General features: G+C 40.5%; 1 protein-coding gene and 1 long non-coding RNA gene across 51 annotated transcripts in view; one reads left to right on the top strand and one right to left on the bottom strand.

Moving 5' to 3' along the window:
• Nucleotides 1-21,260, top strand: part of PPP6R3 (protein phosphatase 6 regulatory subunit 3) — a 158,365-nt gene that overhangs the window by 7,960 nt on the left and 129,145 nt on the right. For 11 of the 50 annotated variants that reach the window (XR_013403472.1, XR_013403470.1, XM_077961918.1 and 8 more), the window contains exon 2: nucleotides 8,303-8,574. The exons of 33 other annotated variants lie outside the window; for them this stretch is intronic. The gene's annotated coding sequence lies outside the window, so the exon portion shown is untranslated. Of the gene's footprint in view, nucleotides 1-495; nucleotides 717-1,219; nucleotides 1,324-8,298; nucleotides 8,575-21,260 lie in introns of those variants that run through there. 6 more of the 50 variants (XM_077961899.1, XM_077961885.1, XM_077961894.1 and 3 more) reach the window with 3 other exon arrangements.
• LOC144334072 (uncharacterized) lies at nucleotides 13,459-16,009 on the bottom strand. The gene is made up of 2 exons (XR_013403475.1): nucleotides 14,842-16,009; nucleotides 13,459-13,741 (listed from the first exon to the last, which is right to left on the bottom strand). It is a non-coding gene; the product is annotated as an uncharacterized LOC144334072 (long non-coding RNA).

The following is a 21,260-nucleotide window of genomic DNA, read 5'->3' as shown; positions in this document are numbered from 1 at the left end:
TTGCAGTTTGCTTTCTGAAACATCTTTAAAGTTTATTCTTTCCTGGCACTCAGGACATTGTAGGGTAACTTTGTTTGCTATGGAGTCTCACATTTTATATAGAATCATTTTTTCAACATAGTGTGGATAATCACATATGCCTTGAAGGGTCAATATATGTTAATAGATGATTGGATCTTTTTGATTTTTGCACTTAATTTCTTTACAAATCCTACATTATAACCAGACAGCTCTACTGAGGGTTTACAGATTTTTTTCTGTAAAGGGCCAGTTAGTAAATATTTTAGGCATTGGAGGCTAAATGGTCTCTGCGAGGACTCAACTCTGCTTTTGTAGTGTGAAAGCAGCCATAGCCAATCTGTAAACAAATGAAGGTGGCTGTCTTCCAATAGAACTTCACTTAAAATAGCAGACAGGGGGCTGGATTTGGCCTGTGGGTTGTAGTTTGTCAATGCCTGCTCTAATCTGGTTTGTTTTTGTTTATCTTTTTGAGATAGAGTCCCAGGCTGGAGTGCAGTGGTGTAATCTGGAGTGCATGCAGTGGTTGTAATCCCAGGCTAGAGTGCAGTGGTTTTTGTTTATTTTTTTGAGGTAGAGTCCCAGGCTGGAGTGCAGTGTAGCTCACTGCAGCCTTGACTGACCTCCCCGGCTGAAGCGATTCTCTCACCTCAGCCTCCCGAGTAGCTGGAGCTATAGGCACATGCTACCACACCCAGGTAAATTTTTTTTTTTTTTTTTACTTCTAGAGACAAGATCATCCTATGTTGCCCAGGCTGGTCTTGAACTCCTGGACTCAAGCAGTCCTCCCACCTTGTTTTCCCAAAGTGTGAGATTACAGGTGTGAACTACCACACCTGGCCTCTAATCTTTTGATTTTAACTTGTAATTGGACTATGAATTCAAAGAGTATATATCAGCATGTGTCCAGATATTATTAAACATTAGAACTGACACTTGTGTACACACTAACCAGCTTGGGAAATAGAATGTTGCCATACCTTTGGGTCCCTGTGTCCTCGTCTCACCGCTTCCCTCTTTCTGACCTCCCCAAGGCAAATACCTTGCATGTATCATTTTTCTGCTTTATGGTGTTGCAAGCTATGAATGTATCCTTATATAATGTAACTTCATTTTTTCATTCCTGTAGACGATGTACATGGAGTCACTTTGTTCTTTTTTTGCCCCCACTCAACATTGTTTTTGTGATCCATTTATTCAGATGTTTGAGTGCTTACCATGTCTTGAACACTGTTCTGCTGCTGGGCATGTTAACATTAAGCAAAGCAGATGAAGAGTCCCTGTTTTCATGGAGCTTCCATTTTGGTAAGGAAAAGACAATTAACAGATAAATGAAAGATACAGTAACCATATGGTAATACAAACAGGGAGAAAAGTAAACCAGGAGAGGTGGGGTGTGCGGAGTGCTTGTTATCTGCAGATTGAAATACAGCAGTCAACAGAAGGAATGCAGGGACCCAGCCACAAGGCTGTGGGTGGGAGTGGGGTAGGGGCAGCATTTTAGGTGGACGGTCAGCAGGACAAGGTGCTAAGAAGAAGGCGTGTCTGCTGTGTTGGAGGAGCAGCGGAGGCTGGAGTGAGGAGCCTGAGGGAGAGGGGGAGGAGAGTAGGCCAGATGGATGGGGGAGATGGGAGATGGGGGAGGGGGGTAGGTCACACTGGCCATTGTGAAGATTGTGTCTTTTTCTCTGAGTGAGATGGGTAGTTCACTTGGTGTTTTGAGCAGAGGGTGTCACATGATGTGGTTTCTAAAGGTCCCCTGAAGCTGTGTTAAGAATAACTGTCCTGTGCTGCTGGAGGGAGGCTGGAGGCTCTGGCAGTGATCCAGGAGAGCAGTAATGGCAGCTGGGACTGAACGGGAGCAGGGGTGGGAGTGAGAAGAGGTTGGCTGCTGGATCCTTCTTGAAAAGGAAGAGCAGACAGGATTTGCTGGCAGATTGGAGTGGGTGTGAGAGAGGAGTAAAGGATGATACCAGGGATTTTTGCAGCTGGTGGGCGTTGGCATGTATAAGGAAAGGGAAGACTATGGGAAGAACAGGCTGTGGAAATAAGATCAGGAGTTGGGTTTTGTGCATATTCAGTTTCTGAAGCTTTTGGAGAGCAGATTGGAGATATGTTGGATTGGGGTGTTTGGTGCTCAAGGGAGAGATTTAGGCTGCAGATAGAAATAGGAGTCTTCAGTGTTTAGGTGGCACTTAACAGTCCCGAGCTTGAGTGAGAGCACTGAAGGAATGAGGCTCTGTGGCAGCCTGGAGGGTGGAAGGAGCAGCTTTGAGGCCTTGGGAAAGTGCTGTCACGGAGGATGGAGTGGGGACCTTGACCAGTGCTGCTGCTGTGAGGTCACCTGAGATGAGGGCCAAGACTCGTCTCGTGGCTCTGGCAGTGTGGAATTAATCAATGATCTTGATGAGAGCTATTCCCACATGGTGATGTGGGAACAGCCTGGAAGGGAGCATTCACAAGGATTGAGAGAAGAGAAAGGCGAGTAGAGAGAGCTCCATCATGGGATTTGCCACAGTGATGAAGGGAGATTTGGGATCCTGAGGTGTTGAGATGGGAGAAACCACAGCATTTTTGCAGTGTTGGTGAAGTAATTATCTAGAGGATGAATGACATGATGAGTTAGGAGAGGTGACCATTGCTGGAGCCACATTCTTGGGAAGGCAGCAGGAAATGCATGGGTGACCATGTGGAGAGTTGGCATCCATGGGCTCCACCCTGGTGGGAGGAGGGAGAGCAGACTAGGGGAGATGAGATAGTGGGAGTATGTGGACGTTGGCTGCTGCTGCTGCTTTTTTTTTTTTCTTGGTGAGATGGAAGAGTTCTCAGCAGTCAGTGAGAATGAGGGGGAGTCAGGGCTGGCGGGGTGTGAGGAGAAAGGAGGAAGTATGACTTATTCTGTGGGAAAGTAAGAATGCGTGTGAATGGAATGGCCTACCTGAGGGAAGCAGTCCTGAGTTCCAGTGAAGACAGCACGATTTGTTATTTTTCCTGGAGGAAGAGTAGGCATTGCTTCATTTAACTGGGGTTGTGGTTTTCCTAATCAGAAATAGCAAAGCAAGAGAGGGGCTGGGGAGTGATTCTGTTGGTGGGTCATGGTACAGCCAGGAAGGGAAGGCGTGCAGACGGGTAGGTTTGCCCGCATTGGTGCGTGTGGTTGTGCTTTATCCGTCTTCACTTCTTTGTTATATTGCAGACTGAATATGTCTCATTTTCTTCTTTGTTCTGCCATTGGGGAGTAGAATTGTTACTAGTATGAAGGAATGCTGCCTTAAACAAGTGCAGATGCATTTCTCCAAGGTATCAGCCATGTAGAGAACTGCAGGGTAGTGGGACATGTACATCTTCAACTTTATTAGATGGTGCAAATTGTTTTTCAAAATGATTTGTGCCTCTTTACCTCACTACCAGCACCGTCCTTCATCCTTGCCAGCCCTTAGTATTGTCAGACTTTAATATTTGCAGGTTTGGTGGATGTAAACTTATATCTCAGGGGTTTTTTTGTTTGTTTGTTTTAGTGACAACGTTATTGAGAGATAATTTACATACTATTCAATTGATCAATTTAAAGCGTACAACTGAGTGGATTTTAATATATTCACAGAACTGTGCAATCATCACCACAATCTAACTTTGTAACATTTTTATCACCCCCTCAACAACAACAAAAAACCCATCTTGTACCCGTTGGACTATTCTGGACATTTCATATTAATAGAATCATACAATATGTGGTATTTTGTGACCAGCTTCTTTCAACTTAGCATGTTTTCAAGTTTCATCCATTTTTTAGCATGTATCAGTATCAGTCCTTCATTCTCTTTAGTTGCTGAATAGTGTTCAGTTGTATGGATATACCACATTTTATTTGTCCATTCATCAGTTGATGGACATTTGTTTCCTGTGAAATATATATTTGATTTTCATCCTTGGCATGGTTTCCGGGCATACAGCTCCTAAAATCTTTGGACTTTCCAAAATGGTAAGTGTCTTTATGTATGCTCATGAGTTGACTGATAGCTAGCTGACCTAGGCAGCTTCAGGCTAGGGGCTGGTCACTGGAAAGACCTAGCCATGTTTAAAGGGTTGGGACTTTCAGCTCCACCCCCAGCCTTCAGTGAGAGGAGATTTGCTGAACGTTGAATTGATCAACTGCCAATGATATAGTCAGTTGTGCCCAAGTAATGTCACTGCCATAAAAACCTAGAAGGACTGGGTTCTAGAAACTTCTAGAACACATGGAGGTTCCTGGAGGGTGGTGTGCCCATAGAGGGCATGGAAGCTCTGAGCCCCTCCCCTCTTACCTTGCCACGTGCATCTCTCCATCTGTAAACTTTGTAATATCATTTATAATAAACTGGTAAACTTGTTTCCTTAAGTTCTGTAAGCTACTCTAGCAAATTAATCAAACCCAAGGAGTAGGTTATGGGAACCCCAGTTTATAGCTGGTTGGGGGGAAGCACAGGTAAAACAACCTGGAGCTTGTGATTGGCATCAGAAGTCAAGAACAGTCTTGTGGGACTGAGCCCTCACCCTGTGCGATCTGACTGTATCTCCAGGTCGATGGTGTTGGAATTGAATTGGAGGACACCCACCTGGTGTCTGCTGCAGAACTGATTGCTTGATGTGTGGTCACATAAGTATCCTGTGTTGATTGTTAAGTGAAAGAATAGGGGCCGGGCGCGGTGGCTCAAGCCTGTAATCCCAGCACTTTGGGAGGCCGAGACGGGCGGATCACGAGGTCAGGAGATCGAGACCATCCTGGCTAACACGGTGAAACCCCGTCTCTACTAAGAAATACAAAAAAGTAGCCGGGCGAGGTGGCAGGCGCCTGTAGTCCCAGCTACTCGGGAGGCTGAGGCCGGAGAATGGCGTGAACCTGGGAGGCGGAGCTTGCAGTGAGCTGAGATCCGGCCACTGCACTCCAGCCTGGGCTACAGAGCGAGACTCCGTCTCAAAAAAAAAAAAAAAAAAAAAAAAAAAAAAAAAAAAGAAAGAATAGGAAAAACACTCTGGCTTGTTTATTTTTGTCTATTACTGGATTTCTACTTTTTGGCTATTGTGAATAATACTTCTGTGAATATTTGCATACAAGTCTTTGGGTAGACATGTTTTTATTTCTCTTGGTGTATATGTAGGAGGGGAATTGTTGGATGATGTGGTAACTTTAACATTTTGAAGATTTGCCTTTTCCTTATGGTTAATGCTGCTGAGTGTCTTTTTATATAGCTTATTGGCTATTTTGCATGTTAAAAAGCAATTATCCTTTTTTTTTTTTTTTTTTTTTTTTTTTCCTGAGACAAGGTCTTGCTCTGTCACCTAGGCTGAAGTGCACGGTGGCGTGATCATAGCTTACTGCATCTTGGAACTCCTGGACTCAAGGAATCCTCTCGCCTCAGCCTCCCAAGTAACTGGGACTACAAACACTCACCACCATGCCTGGCTAATTTTTACAATTTTTACAGAGACAAGGGTTTTGCTTTGTTGCCTAGGCTGGTCTTGAACTTCTGGCTTCAAGCAGTCCACCCACCTTGGCCTGTCAAAGTGTTGGGATTACAGGCATGTGCCACTGCGCCTGGCCTGATTATCTTTTTAATATCTTATTGGCCATTTGTGTATCTTTTTTAGAGGAAAGATCACTTAAATCTTTTGTCCTTGCTCTTTTTTCAAAAAAGAAATGCTGTATTTTTCCCATTTTTAACTTACCTAATGCCTTATCATTTATGTGTCCATGTTCATGGTGAGATTGGCCTGTAATTTTCCTTTTTTGTATCAACCTTGATGAGTTTTATTATCAAGATTATTCTAGTCTAATAAAACAAACTGTTTTCCTCATTTTTGTTTTCGAGAGTTTATGTAAAATGGAATTATCTGTTCCTTGAAGGTTTGGTAAGCCTTGCTGGTAAGACCATTGGGGCCTGGTGTTTTCTGTCTCAGATTTTTAAATTACTTATTTGGATGTTTTAATATTTATAGGATTATTAAAATACTTGTTTTTTCCTGAGTCACATTTGATAGTTTATGTTAAAAAATTTATTTATTCTTGTCTGTATTTTCACATATATCGGCATAAAATTCTGACTTACTATCTTTTGCATCTCTATCATATTTGTAATTAATCACTAATATTTAACTTAAACAGTATGTTTAGGTCATTAATTTTCAACCTTTTAATATACTTATATGTACATACATATCTAAATAAAGTAGTAATTTCCTTTTAAGTACCACTTTATATGCTATACGTTTTGCTCTGTATAATTTTTATCTGTAATTCTGAATATATTCAGATTTTCATTATGATTTCAAATCTTGGCATATATATCTTTTTAAAATCTTTGTTATTGATGACAAACTTAAATTGTGTTAATAGGGTGGTGTGATGGCTCACTCCTATATTCCCAGCACTTTGGAAAGCCTAGGCAGGAGGATTGCTTGAACCCAGGAGTTTGGGAGCAGCCTGGACAACATAGTGAGACCCCAGCTCTACACAACTTTTTTTTTTTTTTAAATTAGCTGGGCGTGGTGGTTCGTGCCTATAGTCGCAGCTACTCAGGAGGCTGAGGTGGGAGGATCGCTTGAGCCCAGGAGTTCGAGGCTACAGTAGTGAGCTATGATTGCACCACTGTACTCCAGCCTGGGTGACAGAGTGAGACCTTGTTTCTTTAAAAAAAAAAAAAAAAAGGGGTTAATAAAATGTGGTCTGATGTGATTTTGATTCTTTGAAATTTGTTGAGGCTAGTTTTAGTCTGTGTACATTTTCATCACGATTCCATGTGTGTTTAAAAAGAATGTGTATTTCCAAATTATAAGGTGAGGCTTTTCCATGTCTGTTCAAACTAGTATCCTTAATTTTTTTCTGCTTGTTTTGTTCATTGGTGGGAGGTTGGGGTGGGTGTTAGAATACAACACTGGATGTCCCTGACTTGCGATAGTTTGACTTAGGATTCTTCTACTTTATGATAGACTTATTGGGATATAACCCCATTGTAAATTGAGGAGCATCTGGACTTCATGATGGCTCAATTTATGCTTTTTCAGCTCTGTAATGAGTTTATTAGGGTATTAAATTCATTTTCATGAGGTGCAGTAGCTTATGCCTGTTATCCCGACACTTTCGGCATCCGAGGTGGGAGGATCGATTGCTTGAGTCTAGGAGTTTGAGACCAGCCTGTGCAACATCTCTACAAAAAATTTAAAAAATTAAGTGGGTATTGGCAGCATGTGTCTGGAGTCCCAGCTACTCAGGAGACTGAGGTGGGAAGATCTGCTTGAGCCCAAGAGGTGGAGGCTGCAGTAAGCCGTGATTGCGCGACTGCACTCCAACCTGAGAGACAGAGGTAGACATTGTCTCTTAAAAAAAAAAAAAGAGAAAAATATATAAAATTTCCAACTTACAATCGATTTATTGGGACATAATCAACCCAATGGTAAGTTGAGGAGGTTCTGTACCTTCGATGATGGGATTTGTCAGATTCTGTAGCACTCAGTTTTTGCTTTGCATCTAAAAGTTTAGATTTTTTTGTGTGTATAGAGACAGGCTCACTGTGTTGCTCAGGCTGGTTTTTTTTTTCTCCTTGAGACGGAGTTTTCCTCTTTCACCCAGGCTGGAGTGCAGTGGCGTGATCTTGGCTCACTACAACCTCTGCCTTCCGGTTTCAAGCGATTCTCCTGCCTCAGCCTCCCAAGTAGCTGGGATTACAGGCACTCGCCACCACGCCTGGCTAATTTTTGTACTTTTAGTAGAGATGGGGTTTTACCATGTTGGCCAGGCTGGTCTCGAACTCCGGACCTCATGATACACCTGCCCCAGCCTTCCAAAGTTCTGGAATTACAGGCGTGAGCCACTGCGCCCGGCCCAGGGTGGTCTTTTAACTCCTGGGCTCAAGCAATCCTCCCACTTTGGCCTCCCAAAGTATTGGAATTCAGAGGCGTGAGCCCCCATGCCCAACCAAGTTAAGAATTTTAAACTTGCCTGTGAATTGCACAATTTGTCATTGTGTAAATCTTTGTTTCTATGAATATTTTCCCACTAAAGCATATATATAGGCTGAAAACTTAAGTATCTTTTGTCAAGGTGTTATGTAACTATGACAAGTGACTTTTGGTTACTGTTTGCCTTATATATCCTTTTCTGCCCTTTTACTTTCAAGCCCTTTTGTGGTCTTAATGTTTTAGACGTGCGTTTTGAAAGCCACACATAGCTAAATTATAGTTTATAATTTGACTCTAAACTGATGAGTTAGTGCACTTGGTAATTTTTTTTTTTTTTTTTTTGAGACAGTCTCACTGTGTCGCCCAGGCTGGAGTGCAGTGGTGTGAGCTCAGCTTACTGCAACCTCCACCTCCCGGGTTCAAGTGATTCTCCTGCCTCAGCATCCTGAGTAGCTGGGACTACAGGCGTGCACCACCATGCCCAGCTAATTTTTGTGCCTTCAGTAGAGACGGGGTTTCACCATGTTAGCCAGGATGGTCTTGATCTCCTGATCCACCCGCCTCAGCCTCCCAAAGTGCTGGGATTACAGGCGCGAGCCACCATTACTGGCCAGTCTGAAGGTAATTTTATACAATATTTTCGTATATGAAACAAATTTGTATACATTGAACCAACAGAAAGCAAAGGTGTCACTATCTCAGCCATCCATGTGGACAATCTATGGTTGCTAGACATCACAATTGTTTCTGACATGAATTTATACGCTATCAGTAAGCAATCATTTTCTTATGATTATTCACATATAAGTACTTAACAGTAAGGGATATGGCATACCATTAATACAATTTAAAAACAATGCGTAGAGGGTAACTAAGCAGCATAGTTCCATCACCGGAATACCTGTAACTGCTATTAAACAGCAGCAGATGCAGGGGGCCAGGAGGGTCTTTTTCCCCTTGGAGACACTGAATAAACTGTGTTGTGTGCCTGCATTTGGACTGTGGTCTGTCACATGAGGTCAAGGTGGAATTTTTTACTTGTGGTATTAAAAATGTTTGGATTTTGGAGCATTTATGATTTTGGATTGTTTGATGAGGGATGCTCAACCTATACTTTTATATTGTCGTTCTTAAAAAGGTTGTTTTGCCTAATATCCAGTTCTGGCTCAATGATTGTTTTCCCTTAGCACTTTGACAGCACTTCCATCTTCTTTTGCCATTGTTGGTGTTGAGAGTGATTAGAAGTTAGGTGTCAGTTGTTCCTCTGCGGGTCATCTCTAGCTTCTAAACTCTTTCTTCCATTTTTTAAAGTCTTTTTTTCTCATTATTCTTCAATTTCATTAAGAATTATTTATGTAGAGTTCTTATTTCTTATCCTTTCTCTGCCTGAGGGTTGGTTTCTTTCTTTCTTTTTTTTTTTTTTTTTTTTGAGACCGGTCCTTGCTCTGTCGCGCAGGCTGGAGTGCAGTGGTGCTATCCTGGCTCACTGTAGCCTTGGACACCTGGACTCATGTGATCCTCCCACCTCAGCCTTCCGAGTAGCTGGAACTACAGGTGCAAGCCACCACCCCTGGCTAATTTTTGTATTTTTTTTTTTTTTGATGAACAGGGTTTTGCTATGTTGACCAGGCTGGTCTCCTAGGCTCACGTGATTATCCTGCCTTGGCCTCCCAAAGTGCTGGGATAACAAGTGTGAGTTACCACGCCTGGCCTGGTATATTTCTTCAATTAAAAAAAAAATTCTCAGCTATTTTTGCTTTGATATTTCTCACCTGCTTTTTCAGTTATCTCCTTCTAGTACTCTTTTGAGATCTTATAGTTAGTATATTTTCTATAATGCGTTGTTTCAGCTATATGGACTATATATTCTGTAGGTAATACCAGTGGTTGCATGCTTTTCTGCTCTGATCTTTTGATGTTTCTTTCTGAAAACTTATTTCCTCTTGTGTTTGCTGTTTTTGATTTTGTGGTAACCAATCTTTGTCTGCCATGCTCTAATTTGATGAGAATGGCCAAATGCCCTCAGTACATTTGTAGTCAATGTTCAACAAATATTTTTTGAGCTCTTCTATACCAGACACTGTCTGGGCACTTGGTATTTACCGAAGAACAGAATAGATAATATTCTGTACCTTGGTAGAACTTAGCATCTAGTGAAACAAACTTCTAGGGTAGGGATGGAGGTAGCTGTGAGAATTTTCTTGTTTTTGTAAGCCTAGCTTTGCATTTAAAGAGGTGCTTTAATATCAGTGTCCAGGATTTTTACATATTCCGGGCTTAAAGTGCTTCTCCTGTTGGCCAGTCAGCAAATGTTTTGTTTTATTTTTAGGTTGCTGGTATTATCTGCTATTTTGGATTATTCTTTTGGAGTCTCGATATGTCCAAATAACCAAGTACCAGATATGTGTTCTGAATAATTGCCAGCTAGTATTCAAAATATTTAAAAAATTACAATAGGGGATTTTCATTTTGCTAAGAGTTAGCAAATATATGACTTTTCCCCTCCTTCATATGGAGTGTTCTTGTGTCAATTTCAGGAAATTCTTAGAGATTTTCAACTCTTTTACATTAGTTAGCTCATTTTTTATATCCAGAAATGGGAAAGATTTCAAGGATAATTACCATTTTGAAATGGGATCATTTGATTGCTAGAAAATGTTAACATTGACTCCAGCTAAGTACAGAACATTAAAAACAATCTGGAAAAAGGGATATGGATCAAAATAGATTATGAGCCAAATCTGTCTCGAGGAAGGAAGAGAGTAGAGTTCAGCATTTATAATACATGGCCTATCCCAAGAGAGGGGAGGGACTATTTTATACATAAAAAAAATTAAAAACCTTACTTTGACCAATAAATTAAAAAGAGGCAATCAGAAACAAGAGCCATGGAGGGACATAATGACACATAGGCTGGGGCTAGTACTGGAGTTCATTTTGTGACACTCTGGTATCCGATCCTGTCAGTTCTGGTCCTGTCTCTGCCATGGTCTTCATTGAGGGTTAGGGGCTTTGGTGGCAGCAGGAGCACACTGCTGATCCCAGAAGCACAGGGTTAAGAACTAACTGCCTTGAATACGATCTTAGTGATTTTCAGTGGAGCCAAGGAGTTTGAATTGCATAGGCAGTATAACTTCATCAAACTTCAAAGAGCCAAAGCTTGATAATCTTTCAGGGTTATGAGAAAAAGAATGAGAGGGGATTATAGAGGACATGGGTTAGAGAGAGAGAGCTGGTTTAGCAGAATTGTTGTGAGGATTAAAGATAAGTATTACTGGGCATGTTTGTATCTATCTCCAGGAGAAAGTAGAGTCCATTCTCTCCGTTTACCATATTGTCAGGCCTAACATTTTTCAGTTCTTGGTATCAGTTACTAGTAAAGTGCCTCATGGTTAGTGTAAACCTTCAGCAGCCTGCTGTGCTTACTTACCTCCACTTGCAGGAGGTAGGTGTGTCTTTTTATTTTGCTTGCTGAGTGCCTGCTGTTAAATTGTCACTTGCGCTTGATTCTTTACATGTGTTACTTTTAACTCTTTATTCCTTCTAGATGAGTGTGAAGTGTGAGGTAGTCATCTTAAGATGAAGCAGCTGGGAAGAAGGGAGGCAGTCTGGCCATAATGGTTAGGAAGAAGGTCATTAAGGTAGTCAGAAATAGGATAGAACCTTGGTTTGACCATGACTAGCTGTCTGACCTTGGGCAAATTGTCTCACCTTTCTTTTTTTTTTTATTTTTATTTTATTTTTATTTTTATTTTTATTTTTTTTATTTTTTTTTATTTTTTTTTTTGAGACGGAGTCTCACTCTGTCGCCCAGGCTGGAGTGCAGTGGCGCAATCTCGGCTCACTGCAAGCTCCCCCTCCCAGGTTTACGCCATTCTCCTGCCTCAGCCTCCCAAGTAGCTGGGACTACAGGCGCCCGCCACCTCGCCCGGCTAGTTTTTTGTATTTTTGTAGAGACGGGGTTTCACTGTGTTAGCCAGGATGGTCTCGATCTCCTGACCTCGTGATCCGTCCGTCTCGGCCTACCAAAGTGCTGGGATTACAGGCTTGAGCCACTGCGCCCGGCCAAGTTGTCTCACCTTTCTAAGCTCCAGTTTCTTCACATGTAAAATGAGAATCATATTAAAATTATCCCAGCCAGGTGCGGTGGCTCATGCCTGTAATCCCAGCACTTAGCACTTTGGGAGGCTGAGGCAGGCGGATCACCTGAGGTGAAGAGTTCAAGACTAGCCTGGCCAACATGGTGAAACCCTGTCTCTACTAAAAAAAAAAAAAAAAAAAAAAAAAAAAAATTAGCCAGGTGTGGTGGCGGGCACCTGTAATCCCAGCTACTTAGGAGGCTGAGGCAGGAAAATCGCTTGAACCCGGGAGGCAGAGGTTGCAGTGAGCCAAGATAATGCCAGTGCATTCCAGCCTGGGCAACAGAGTGAGACTGCCAAAAAAAAAAAAAAGAAAAAAAAGAAAAAAAAAAACTAAACTACTACCTTTCCCATAGAAAATGACTTTGGGTAATTTGAAATTGTGGAGTGTTTTGTTTTTGCAAGTTTTCTAGTGTAGAAGTCCTAAACTTACACAGAATAAGTGGTTAAATGTTAATTAATAGTAGCTTATTTTATGCACTCTGGCTTTGGTTTTGAAGTCTTGACTGTGGAGGTAGGATATTGTAAACTTTTTTATTCAATGGACTTTCCTTTTTTGGTTTGGGATAGAAAGTCTTAGCTTTTTTAAAAAAAATTAATATGTGATATTTATTTTGAAAAAAATTATAGAGAAGGCTAAAACCCATTCTGATCACCTTTTCCAAATCCTTTTCCATCTTCTGTTGTTACTGGTTTTGTGTTTCCTTTCTTGATTTTTTTTCTGGATATTTGCGTATATTTGCTGGGTATGTGTGTTTTATATAAATATAATAGCACCATACTATTGTGCGGTTCTTTTTTCATTCATCTCTTTTCACTGAGTCCCATGTAGTACTAATAGGTCTACCTTTTTCTTTTTAATAGCTGCATACTAAGGGTATACTTTATCGCCGTTTCCCATATCAGGGGTCTTTAGATTTTGTTGTTGTTATCACAAACAATTCAGCTGGCTTTTAGTTCGATGTAATAAAGTTGTTTGTTTTCAGAAGCCTTTAGAATTACATTGTTCAGTACAGAAATAAAACACTAAGTTATAAGCTGAGTTCTTATGCTTTTTTGTCCTTGCAAGTAAAGTACAAATGTTTAAGCAAAGGGAAGAAAACTTTTCTTAGAAATGTATTTTGTTTATCTCCTTTCAAAATGAGATATGACATTGCTTTTAAATTCTATAAATGACTAATTATTTAGCAAATCTTTTAAACTTGTGGGAAAATACATAACATAAAGTTTGCATTTTCACCATTTCTAAAAAAGTTCCCAGCAAAATTGAGCGAAAAATATGGAGAGTTCCCATATACTCCTGTCTCCACACTTTTGCAATAACATCCCTCAGGAGAATGGTGCATTTGTTAGAGTTGATGAACCTACAGCAACACATTATCGTCCAAAGTCCATACTTTACATTAGGGTTTACTCTTGGTGTTACACACTCTGTAAGTTTTTTAGGCTGGAGTGTAGTGGTGTGATCTTGGTTCACTGTAACCTCTGCCTCTTGGGTTCCAGTGATTCCCCTGCCTCAGCCTCCTGAGTAGCTGGGATTACAGGCACTTGCCACCAGCCTGGCTAACTGTTGTATTTTTAGTAGAGACGGGGTTTTACCATGTTGGCCAGCCTGGTCTCAAATTCCTGACTTCAGGTGATCTGCCCTCCTTGGTCTCCCAAAGTGCTGGGATTACGGGTGTGAGCTACTGTGCCCAGTCATATTCTATAAGTCATATTCTATAAGAAAAATGTGTAAGGACATGTAGACACCATTGTATCATACAGAATAGTTTCACTGCCCTAGAAATCCTCTGTGCCTCATCTATTCATTCCCACCTCACTGCAACCTCTGGCAACCACTAATCCTTTTACTGTCTGCATAGCTTTGTCCTTTCCAGAATGTCGTACATTGTTTATGTAGCCTTTTTATATTGGCTTCTTTCACATAATAATATGCGTTAAGTTTTCTTCATGTCTTTTCATGGCTTGATAGCTCATTCCTTTTTCGTGCTGAATAATATTCCATTGTCTGGATGTACCAAAATTTATTCATTCACCTACTGAAAGACATCTTGGTTGTTTCCAAATTTTGGCAATTGTGGGTAAAGATGCTGTAAATATCCGTGTGCAGGTTTTTGTGTGGACATAAGTTTTTCAGTATACTTGGGCAAATACCAAGGAGTATGACTGCTGTATAGTACAGAAAGAGTATGTTTAGTTTTGGAAGAAACTGCCAATTCATATTCCACAGTGGCTGTACCATTTTATATTTCCACCAGCAATGAATGAGAGTTCCTCTTGCCCCACATTCTTGCCAGTGTTTTATGATGTGTCTTGGGTTTGGCCATTTTAATAGATGAGGGCTATCTCATTGTTGCTTTAATTTGCAGTTCCCTAATGATGTATGATGTTGAACATGTTTTCAAATGCTTACTTGCTGTCTGTAATGTTTGTTCAGGTCTTTCGTCCATTTTAAAATCACGTTTTCATTTTTTTGAGTTGTAAGTGTTTTTGTATATAAAATATATATTTTTTGAGACGGAGTTTCGCTCTCGTTGCCCAGGGTGGAGTGTAATGACATAGTCTTGGCTCACTGCAACCTCTACCTCCTGAGTTCAAGCGATTTTCCTGCCTCAGCCTCCTGAGAAGCTGAGATTACAGGTGCTGGCCACCACGCCCAGCTAATTTTTGTATTTTAGTAGAGATGGGGTTTCACCGTGTTTGGTCAGGCTGGTCCCAAACTCCTGACCTCAGGTGATCCACCCACCTCGGCCTCCCAAAGTGCTGAGATTATAGGCATGAGCCACAGTGCCCAGCCTTCTTTATATATTTTGGATAATAGTTGATTATCAAATGTGTTGTCAGATTTTGATCAGGATTGCATTGAATCTGTAGATCAAGTTAGGCAGAATTGATATCATGACAGTATTGAGCCTTCTTATCCATGAACATGGAATATCTCTTCATTTGTTTAGTTCTTCTTTGGGGTCTGTCATCAGAGTTTTATAGTTTTCCTCATATAGATTTTGTACATATTTTGTTTTATACCTAAGTATTTCATTTTTTGGATATGCTAATATAATTTTTTTTTTTCATTTTCAAATTCCACTTGGTTCCTTGCAGGTATATAGGAAAGCAATTGATGTTTGTATATTAACCTTGTAGCCTGTAACCTTGGTATAATCGCTTATTAGTTCGGGGACTTTTGTTTTTTCACTTCCTTCAGATTTTCTCCATCATGTTGTCTGTCAAAAAAGACAGTTTTATTTTATCCTTTCCAATCTGTACACTTTTTATTTCCTTTTCTTACTGACTTCCAGTATGATGTGATGGAAGAGGATGGGGAGAGGGAACATCTTTGCCTGCTTCCTGATCTTAGTGGGAAAGCTTTAATTTCTCACCATCTATTATGATGACAGTTGTAGGTTTTTGATAGATGTTGTTTATCAAGTTGAGGAAGCTTCTTACTATTCTTAGTTTTCTGAGTGTTTTTTGAAATCATGAACAGGTGTTGGATTTTGTTAAATGCCTTTTCTGCATCTGTTGATGTGATCATATGAGTCTTCTTGAACCTATTGATTTGATGGACCATATTACTTGATTTAAAAAATTATTTATTTTGAGACAAGAGTCTCACTTTGTCACCTAGGCTGGAGTGCAGTGGGATGATCTTGGCTCACTGCAGCCTTGGCCTTCTGGGCTTAAGCAATCCTGTCTCAGCCTCCCAGGTAGCAGGGACTACAGGTATGTGCCATCATGCCCGGCAAAGATTTTTGAATATTAAAGCAGCCTTGGCTGGGCACGGTGGCTCACACCTATAATCTCAACACTTTGCGAGGCTGAGGCAGACGGATCACTTGAGGCCAGGAGTTGGAGACCAGCCTGGGTAACACAGTGAAACCCCGTCTTAACTAAAGATACAAAAAAAAAAAAAAGCTATGCCTAATTTTTTGAGACTCAAAAAGAGTCTCAAAAAGAAAAAAATTAAAGCAGCCTTAAATACGGGATAAATGCTTGGTTGTGGTATATAGTTTTTTTAATACATAATGCTTTTTATGTATAATTCTTTTTATATGTTGATTCAGTTTTCTCATATTTTGTTGAGGATTTTTACATCTGTGTTCATGAGAGATACTGGTCTGTACTTGCCTTGTAGTGTCCTTGTCTGGTTTTGGTATTATGGTTATGCCGACCTCATAGAATAGAATTAGAAAGTATTCTGTCTGCGACAGCTGGGCGCCGTGGCTCACATCTGTAATCCCAACACTTTGGGAGGCCGAGGCGGGTGGATCACAGGGTCAGGAGATCAAGACCATCCTGGCTAACACGGTGAAACCCCATTTCTACTAAAAATACAGAAATGTAGTTGGGTGTGGTGGTGGGCACCTGTAGTCTCAACTCCTCAGGAGGCTGAGGCAGGAGAATGGCATGAACCTGGGAGGCGGAGCTTGCAGTGAGCTGAGATCACGCCCTGCACTCCAGCCTGGGCGACAGAGCAAGACTCCGTCTAAAAAAAAAAGTATTCTCTTTTCTGGAAGCGATTTTAGAGAATTGGTAAAATTTTTTCCTTAAATATTCAGTAGAATTCACCAGTGAACCCATGTGGGCCTAGTGCTCTCTGTTTTAGAAGGTTATTCAAATTTTAAATTTATAGGCCCTTAAGATGATCTCTGTTTGTGTACATTTTGGCAGATTATTTCTTTCAAGGAATTGTTCCATTTCATTTAGGTTATTAAAGTTTTGAGCATAGAATAGTTGATGATATTTCCTTATTCCTTTAATGACCATGGTATCTGTAGTAATGTCATTTTTCATTTTTAGTATTGGAAATTTATGTCTTCTCTCATTTCTCTTTCTCCTCAGCCTGGCTAGAGTTGCGTTGATTTTATTGTTCTTTTCTGAAAACCACCTTTTGTCTTTTTCTCTCTTGATTTCCTGTTTTCAGTTTCATTGATTTCTGCTCTAATTCTTTCTTCTTTTCTTAATGGTTACTTTGGAATTAATTTGCTCTACTTTTTCTGGTTTCCTAAGATAGAAGATTAGATTATTGGTTCTGGATCTTCTTTTTTAGTGTATTACTCAATGCTATAAATTTCCTTCTAGACACTGTTTTTGCTGTATCCCACAAGTTTTGATAAATTGTATTTTTCAAGGCCAGGTGCGATGGCTCATGCCTGTAATCCCAGCACTTTAGGAGGCCGAGGCAGGCGGATCACTTGAGGCCAGGAGTTAGATCAGCCTGGTGGCCAACATGGCAAAACCCCATCTCCTCTAAAAATACAAAAATTAGCCAGGCATGGTGGCACATGCCTGTAATCCCAGCTACTCAGGAGGCTGAGGCATGAGAATTGCCTGAACCTGGGAGGCAGAGGTTGCAGTGAATGTGGATTGCACCACTGCACTCCAGCTTGGGTGACAGAGCAAGACTGTCTCAAAAAATAAAAAAAATAAAAACAATAAAAAATTGTATTTTTTTTTCTTTTCTTTCTTTTTTTTTTTTTTTTTGAGGCGGAGTCTCGCTCTGTCGCCCAGGCTGGAGTGCTGTGGCCGGATCTCAGCTCACTGCAAGCTCCGCCTCCCGGGTTCCCGCCATTCTCCTGCCTCAGCCTCCCGAGTAGCTGGGACTACAGGCGCCCGCCACCTCGCCCGGCTAGTTTTTTGTATTTTTTTTTTTTTAGTAGAGACGGGGTTTCACCATGTTAGCCAGGATGGTCTCAATCTCCTGACCTCGTGATCCGCCCGTCTCGGCCTCCCAAAGTGCTGGGATTACAGGCTTGAGCCACCGCGCCCGGCCATAAAATTGTATTTTTTTATTTACTTAAAAATACTTTTAACTTTCTCTTGAGATTTGTTTTTGACCCCCATGTTATTTAGAAGTATGTTATTTAATCTTCAGGTATTTGGGGATTTTTCAGTTGTCTTTATGTTATTGATTTCTAGTTTAATTTCATTGTGGTCTGAGAGTACATTGTATGATTTCTGTTATGTGTTTTAAGGCCCAGAGTGTGGGCTGTCTTGGTGAATGTTCTATATGAACTTCAGAAGAGTCTGCTGTTGTTGAGATAATGTATAGATGTCAATTATATCCAGTAGATTGATGGTGCTATTGAGTTCATCATGTCCTTAATGATTTTCTACCTGTTGGATTTGCCCATTTCTACCTGTTGGATTTGCCCATTTCTGATGGAGGGGTGTTGAAGTTTCCAACTATGATAGTAGATTCATCTGTTCCCCCTTGCAGGTCTATCAGTTTTTGTCTCATGTACTTTGACAGTGTTATTAGGCAAATACACATTAAGGATTGTTACGTCTTCTTGGAATATTTCCTTCTCTATCATTATATAATACCTCTCTTTAGCCTTGATAACTTATTATGAGGTCTGCTGTGTCTGCAATTAATACAGCTACTCCTGTTAACTTTTGATTAGAGTTAGCATGATATATCTTTTTCCATCCCTTTCCTTTTTTTTTTTTTTTAAACAGGGACTCGCTCTGTAGCCCAGGCTGCAGTGCAGTGGCACAGTCATAGCTCAGTGTAACCTCCCAAGTGTGTGCCACCATACCCAGCTAATTAAAAAAAAATTTTTTTTTGTAGAGATGGTGCCTCGCTGTGTTGCCCAGGCTGGTCTTGAGCTCCTGGGCTCAAGCAGTCCTCCTATCTTGGCCTCCCAAAGAGTTAGGATTATAGGTGTGAGCCCGGCCCCCCATTCCTTTACTTTTGATCTACATGTGTCTTTGTATTTAAAGTGGCTTTGTTTTCTTATTTTTGGTTTCTATGTTTTTGTTGGGAGCCACGGGGGAACGGCTTCTTCCCTGTCAACAGAGGTGCTCACAATTTTCTCAGCCACTCCAAGTTTGGGCCCTAGAGCACCTGGGGGGTCCTGGTGATGGCTGGACACATCAGGCATGTTCTCATCGTGTAGAGGGGCACTGGCTAGTTGTAGGGTGTGTCCTGATTGATCATGATGGCCTCCTTGGTGTAGGGGCGGAGTAGGGGTAGAATCACAGAAGCTGGTGATGGTTAAGGACACATTGGCTCAGGCATTCTTGAGGAAGACAACAAGTCTCGCTGCCATCTTGGTCTTGAATCTGGCAACAGCTAGGTTCCTTGTAGACGACATATAGTTGCGTCTTACTTTTTGATACACTCTGAAAATTGCTCTTTTAATTGGTGTACTTAGACCATTGACCTTTAATGTGATTATTGATACAGTTGGATTAATATCTGTGATACTTGCTGCTGTTTTCCAGGTTTTGCCCTTATTTTTTTGTACTTTTGTCACATATGCTTTTTCTGCCTTTTTTTGGTTTTAATTGATCATTTTATATGATTTCCATTTTTATCTTCTTTCTTAGCATATTTATTAAACTACTGTTTTTGACTTTTAAAGGGTTACACTGGAGTTTGCAATATTTATTTACGGTTAATCTACGTCCACTTCCAAATAACACTACACAGGTAATGCATGTACAGGCATACCTCATTTTATTGTGGCTCACTTTATTACACTTCGCGGATACTCTGTGCGTGTGTTTTAAGGAACAAATTGAAGATTTATGGAACCTTGTATTTGCTAGGCTATCAGTGCTATTTTTCCAGTTGCATGTGCTCACTTTAGCATTTTTTATTGGTAAAATACTTATAATTAAAGTCTGTGCTTTTTTTTTTTTTTAAAGACGTAACGGTATTGCTCTCTTAATATTGTAAACATAATGTTTGCATATGGGAAACCAATATGTTTGTGTGACTCACTTTATTGTGACATTTGCTTTATTGTGATAGTCTGGAACTGATCCTGTAATATCTCTGAGATATGCCTTTACCAGTAATAACAAATATTTCTGATTCCTCATTCCTGTCTTGTCATTTTTACTTATTCATAAGCATGTATGAATACATAAGGAAGCATACTTAATTGAGTACATTGTTATTGTTATTTTTTTGAACAAACTACTGTTAATTAAGAATAAGAAAAATCAACTTTTTTTTGAACCTTCACTTATTCCCTCTCCAGTACTCTAATTTGTGTTTCCTACCTGGATCATTTTCCTTCTCTCTGAAGTAATTTTGTCATCATAGGTTTACTGGAAACAAATCCCCTCAATTTTGTTTGTCTCTTTCACGTTGAAGGATACTTTTGCAGGGTGCAGAATTCTAGGTTGGTGTTATTTTTCCCCCTCTCAGTACCGTAAATATTTTATTCTACTCTTTCCTGCTTGCATGGTTTCTAAGGAGAAGTTAGATGTAATTCTTGCCTTTGCTACCCTGTAGGTAAAGTCCCCCCCCAACTCTGATTTCTTTTAAGATTTTTTTTGGATTTTCTGAAATTTGACTATGATATTCCTCGGTGTTGTTTTTTTTGGTGGGGGTAAGTGGGGAGGTCATTGCTTGGCTTTTTATTGGCATTGTTTCCTGAGCTTCTAGATCTATGGTTTGGTGCCTGACAACAATCTGGGAAAATCTCAGTCATTGTTACTTCAAATATTGCTTCTTTCCCCCTTTTTCCAGATATTCCCATCACATGTGTTATACCTTTTGTAGTTGTCCCATAGTTCTTGGATATTTTTTGGTTTTCTTTTTTTTTCTTTTGTATTTTTTCTCTTTCCTTTTCAGTTACAGAAGTTTCTATTGTCATATCCTAATACTCAGATTCTTTCTTCAACCGTGTTTAGTCTACTAATAGATCCACAGAGGGATTCTTCATTTCTGTTACAGTGTCTTTTTCTCTCGCATTTCTAGTTATTTCTTAGAATTTCCATCTGTCTCCTTATGTTGTCTTTCTGTTCTTGCTTGTTGTCTGCCTTTTTCACTAAAGGCTTTAGCGTATTAATCGTGTTTTTAAAAAAATTGCTTGTAGCCGGGCATGGCCTATAATCTCAGCACTTTGGGAGGCTGAGGCAGGCAGGTTGCTTGACTCAGGAGTTTGAGACCAACCTGGCCAACATGATGAAACCCCATCTCTACAAAAAGTACAAAAATTTGCTGGGCATGGTGGCGCCCACCTGTAGTCCCAGCTACTTTTAGGGCTGAGGCAGGAGGATCACTTGAGCCTAGGAAGTCAAGGCTGCAGTGAGCCTTGTTTGTGTCACTGCACTCCAGCCTGGGTGACAAAGGGAGATCCTGTCTCCAAAAAATAAAAATTGCTGGTTTGGTAATTTTGCCATTCCAGCCATCTCTGACTCTGG

This window comes from Macaca mulatta, chromosome 14 (genome assembly GCF_049350105.2).
Source record: "Macaca mulatta isolate MMU2019108-1 chromosome 14, T2T-MMU8v2.0, whole genome shotgun sequence".
Taxonomy (NCBI): domain Eukaryota; kingdom Metazoa; phylum Chordata; class Mammalia; order Primates; family Cercopithecidae; genus Macaca; species Macaca mulatta.
This window is presented reverse-complemented; position numbering and strand designations above follow the sequence as displayed.